Source organism: Ambystoma mexicanum, chromosome 5q (assembly GCF_040938575.1).
Source record: "Ambystoma mexicanum isolate Mex_15411 chromosome 5q, UKY_AmexF1_1, whole genome shotgun sequence".
NCBI classification, from domain to species: domain Eukaryota; kingdom Metazoa; phylum Chordata; class Amphibia; order Caudata; family Ambystomatidae; genus Ambystoma; species Ambystoma mexicanum.
Window position 1 is genome coordinate 1323030296 of NC_090933.1, and position 6000 is coordinate 1323036295.

Genomic DNA, 6000 nt, shown 5'->3' on the forward strand with positions numbered 1-6000 from the left:
ACGGCTCGCGCTTGGCTGCCAGCGGCCTGAAAGCAATGTCCCTGCCAGCATTAAGTGGCAGGGTGCCACCACAGAAAGGAAAGGGCACATCAAGCCCCTTCAGTTTTAAAACCACCACCACAGATGGAAGCAGAATGAGGGGCTTTCAAAACCCTGGAAGCAACAGTCTAAAGCCACCAACACATAGGGGAGCAGAATGAGGGGCTTTCAAAGCCCTGGAAGAAACACCACCACCACCACAGGGAACAGAATGAGGGGCTTTCAAAGCCTTGGAAGAAACACCACCACCACCACCACAGAGGGGAGCAGAATGAGGGGCTTTCAAAGCCCTGGAATCAACACCACCACCACCATCATCACCACGGAGGGGAGCAGAATGAGGGGATTTCAAAGCTCTGGAAGAAACACCACCACCATGGAGGGGAGCAGAATAAAGGGCTTTCAAAATAATGCGCATATTATCCGCGGACAAATTGAAATGCTCTAAAGATCTGAACTCGGGCACCAGGCCGCCAAGCTGAACGATTGCAGGGCGGGGTGCCATAGCTGCTGACCGCTCTGGTGAAGCAGATCGGGGACCAGCAGAAGCTTGAGTGGCGGGCACACCGACAGATGCTGAAGCTCCAAAAAACAAAACCTGGCCAGCCACCAACGGGCTATGAACAGCAGGGAGCAATTCAGCATGTTCCTCAGCTTGCAAAGCACCCGATGGATGAGAGGAAGAGGCGGAAAAGCGTAGGCCCTCATGTTGTGCCATGGAATCTCGAGAGCAACCCCCACTGAAGAGGCTCCGAGCCCGTTCCTGGAGGCATACAGGGGACGCTTGCTGTTTGTAGAAGTCGCAAAGAGGTCCACTTCTGGGGTGTCCCAACAGCAAAAAATATCCAAGAGGATCTCTTTGTTCGGTTCCCACTTGTAGCTGACAATTGACCATCAGCTGAGGGCATCTGCAGTGATATTCAGCTGCCCCGGGATGTGTACTGCTACTAGCCAGATACCATGCTGAATGGCCCATTCCCAAATCTGAATGGCAAGATCCACAAGAGGAGGAGACCTGGTACCCCCCGCTTGTTGATATAGAACATGGACACTGCATGTCCGTGAGGACATGAACCACCTTGTTGACAATGCCTGGTTTGAACACTTTCAGCGCCAGGAATATCGCCAGGAGCTCCAGATAGTTTATATGAAGCGGTCTGTCCTGTGGCGACCAAAGATCTGAAACCTGAAGAAGACCCAATGTCAAACCCCAACCCAGAAGGGAGGAATCCGTCTTGACAGTCAACAGTGGACAGGGGTCCTGAAAAGGAGTGCCCATCAACAGATTTCTGCGAGACGACCACCACAGGAGGTCTGTCCTCATGAAAGGTGGAACCAATATTATTTTGGAATCTGGATCCACTGCTTGAAGCCACGAGCTCCAAAGAGCCATCTGCGTTCTCCTCATCTTGAGATGAGCAAGAGGAAAGGCCAGCATGCACAAGGAAGAACACTGGACTGGCTCACTAACCTCAACTGCTCTATTGATCTCTTATCTAATGATCGTTGTATCTGGTCGGATCATCATAAAATAACCTTTTCAATCAAAGCCAACACACAACACCCGGCTCCTATCATCGCTCCAGCTACCAGCACGAGAAACAAGAAAGACATTACACCGGATAAACTCCTACCGCTATTGCTCCCCCTTCTCAACAACATTTACTCTGACTCTCAACCTACAGTCTTAGTGGATATGTACAATCAGGCAATTCTTAAAGCACTGAATACCATCGTCCCCCAAAAATTGCAGAAATCTAAACCACAACATCACTTGAATACATGGTTCACGCCGTATCTAAGAGAATTACGCAAAACTAAGAGAACTGCAGAAGCACATTGGAAAAAGTGCCCTACAGTAACCAACAAGATTGCACTAGCCTTAGCATCCTCTAGCTATAGCCATCTTACTCGCTAAAAAAGACACCTACATTACGTAAGCGGAATCCAATACAAAAGAACTTTTCAAGATTCTAAGAGAATTAGAATCCCCTATTGCCCCTATTGACAAATGTGGCACAGATGCACTATGGTGCAGTAACATTCAGAAAGCCTTATTAGATAAAATAGCTTACTTACAATCTAAAATCAATGCAACAATAAAAAATAATCGCTGTTACTCACTGACCCCGACTACAAACAACTCCCTAACAAGTCACCCACCTTTAAGTCAACTTGCAAGCCATTCAGCTTCTCACCCCTCTCAATTTGGGAAGTAGAAAACATCAACAGGAAACTCAAACCATCAAATTGCCAAGGTGACGCCTGCCCTGCCCCGATCATCAAAGCAGCAGCACATTACCTGGCACCATTTATTACTAACCTTATCAATGCCTCCTTCAAATCCGTAGTAGTGCCTGATAACATAAAAGACGCTTGGGTCATTCCTCTACTCAAAAAAACATCTCTTGACCCAGCCAACCCATCTAACTATGGGCCAATAACAACTGTACCCTTCTTATTAAAAATACTGGATAGAGCAGATTAACTCAAATAGGCTTATCTAGAATCGAACAATCTCTTGGGACTCAGGCAATCCGGCTTCCGTCCCAGACACGGCATGGAAACTGCATTAATAGATCTCACTACCCAGATCCAAATCCTAAAAGACAACGGTAAACTTTCACTCCACTTACTGCTTGATCTGTCAGCAGCTTTTGATTTGGTCAACCACCAAACACTCTGTCACCACTTTAAAACTGCAGCACACTTTTCAGACGCAGCCACTGCCTGGATCAGTTCCTTCTTGGTGAACAGAACCATGAGGGTCTTATCTCCCACTGATTCAGCTGAACCTTCAGCGGTACCTTGTGGGGTCCCGCAAGGCTCTTGTGTGTCCCCGACGCTCTATAATGTGTTCACAAAGCCCCTCATCGATATCCTTGACTATCAGGGTGTCACGTATACTAACTATGCCGACAACACCCAGATACTCATTCCTATCTCAGGTGACTATGCAACAGACAGCAAAACCCTCAATGAAATCTGCTCAGTAATACAAGCATGGATGCACATAATGGACTTTGACGAAAAAACTGAGTTGCTCATCCTTGGCACTCACGCTAAACTAAAAAATCTCACCCCTGCTTTCAAATCTTTCACCATAGATGGTAATCCTATCCCCATTTCAAACAACATGAAAACCCTTGGTATCTACCTTGATGCCACCTTATCCTTCGCCAAACAAACTAATGCAGTAGCATCATCAGCCGCTTACACCTGCAAATTGATCACTGAATGTAAGGCTGTTCATCTCCACACCAAATTGCATTACTCTTGCCAGAGCGTTAGTCTTGTCCAAAGTAGACTATTGTAATGCCCTTTATTTAGGCACGAGCCACAAAAATATCAACAAACTACAAGTAATTCAAAATAATGCCATCAGGGCAGCTCTCAACATCCCTAAAAAGTCGCATATTTCTGAGGTTAGACATAATCTGCACTGGCTCCCAGTAGAGCATAGAATATCCCTCAAAACCTTGGCCCTCACACACAAAGCCAGGGCCAACCTTGCACAAGCCTACCTCACCAACCAACTCACACCACATACATCATCAAGACCACTCAGAGCAGCTCAAGCAAACACCATGTCCATACCGAGATTCAAACTCCATAACTCGGGTGGAGCTAGTTCCCCTGTACAAGCATAGAAATTATGGAACACACTCCCCGCGTGCCTTAGGTCAGAACCTTCCTTTAACCTATTCAAACGCAACACAAAGCGTTGGCTACACGACTTGGACACAATGATAGCCTAAACTTCCCAGATCCTTGAATTACTGACTGCCTACTGTACGTATTGTAAATAATTTAATTTAATCTATTTTATACTATATTTTATCGGCAGCCTCCATTACCTGCCCCATGAACATTGCAACATGTATGTATGTATCTGTATTACTAATGTCTGGACTTATCTGTAACCGTAACCACTGTAACCTTTGCTTACCGCATTCAAATGTAACTGTAACCAGATCTAAACTTACGCGCCCGTATGCCTCCGGGCCTGGCTGCGATTTATAAATAAATAAAAAATAAACAAGGCCATGAGGCCCAGAACCCTCTTGTACCACCAGGCCGACATGGTCTCCGACTGCATAAACACCTTACTAGTGTCAATAGTAAAATGCAATATATGATAGCGATCTAATATGCAAAATTGCAGCAGTTAAATAATGGCACATTTGTGGTCGAATTAATATCGGCATATGCAAAGATGGAAAAGAAACAGGTTATGACTCTGTTGTCTACCTGGGAAAAAATATTCACCAAATGATCATTTGATTTTAGTGATAGTTGCTTATTACATTGTATGTATAAGATTAAATCACTATTGAAAAAAGGTATATATATATATATATAAAATTCAGTGAAAAACTTTGTTAAAGGGACGTTATGGTTCAAAGTAAAACCGAAAAACCCCAGAAATTCGGCAGTTATGGTAAGATAAGCAACCATAACTCGCGCCGCCACCGTGCTAAGACTAACACCCAGGACATCAAAGATGACATCACATGTGCATTTACTTTTCATGAAAACTCTGTAGAAGGGATTCTTATTGTAATATTGACAAAAAAGTGTCAAGGATCATTGGAATAAATATCATGAGCTAATTAGTGCATTAAGGAATGTGTTGATATACATAGCATTTGATTATGAAGTTCTATCCAGTATACTAAGCTATTCATGCAGAAACATAAGCAGTGTGCGCAGCATAAATGATGAAGGTGCAATATTCATAATCTTGCCATGTTATATAATGAAATGATAACTGCTTTCTTATTAGAGTTTTGCATAATGTGAAACATGTCATAGATAGCGAATAAAACCCAATTACTACATTATTGCATTACTGCACACCAAACACAAACAGACAATAACACATACAAATAGAGCATATACAGGGAAAGTACAGTAATAAAAAAACAACAGAACTATAACACACAGTGTTGATAATCATACTAATCATCTTCATACATAGAAAGCATTGTTGTCTTCCAAGTCTGTGTTTTCTACCTTGTATATGGTTCATATGCTTTGAGTGGACCCTAATTGAATTACTGTAAGAACATATTTGTAGTATAAGTCTACAAACATAGTACGTTGTATTATAGTATAGTGAATTTTTAGTTCCTGATTGTAACTGGCCTAGATATATCAGTAAAGGAAAAAAGAGGGAGCCAGACATGTGATGTCATCAGTGATGTCACCAATGACATTTGTGATGTCATCTTTGATGTTGTGGGTGTTAGTCTTAGCAGTGCACGGTGATGGCGTGAGTTATGGTTGCGCAGCTTACCATAACTGGCGAATTTCAAGGGTTTTTCGGTTTTACTTGGAACCATAACGTCCCTTTAACAAAGTTTTTTCACTGAATTTCATAGGTTTTTAGTAGCGCAACTTAACCATAACATCCCTTTAACAACGTTTTTGTCACTGAATTTAATAGGTTTTTAGTAGCAAAGCTTAATAGTAACTTTGACTTTATGTACATGTAATATGGAACATACTGAACCACTTCTACTGAATGTAATGTCCACAAACATTTTTGATGTCCGTGGACATATTCGGATAACAGTACCACTACCTAAAAAGTCTGGGGGGGTATGTTTAATTGTTATATTACAACATGATAACATTTAAAAAAATCACAAAGTAGTACACATACATATTATATGTAGTAATACATAATAAATGTAACTCCTATATGTACCACACTAACCACTCATTTAAATACAATATATTCTAAAATGGAATATACCCAGAGAAGATAAATAGGCTTCCAACATAATTACCTCACAGACATTCCACAACTAAGACCAAGACCAGACCTACAGAGTCCTCAGAACATATCTTAACTGAAACAGTAAGTGCACTTCATTTTACTCATATCATTATAAACTTTCTGTATTAGATTAAAAAAAAATATTATATATATTTTTTTTTTCACAGAAATGCCTA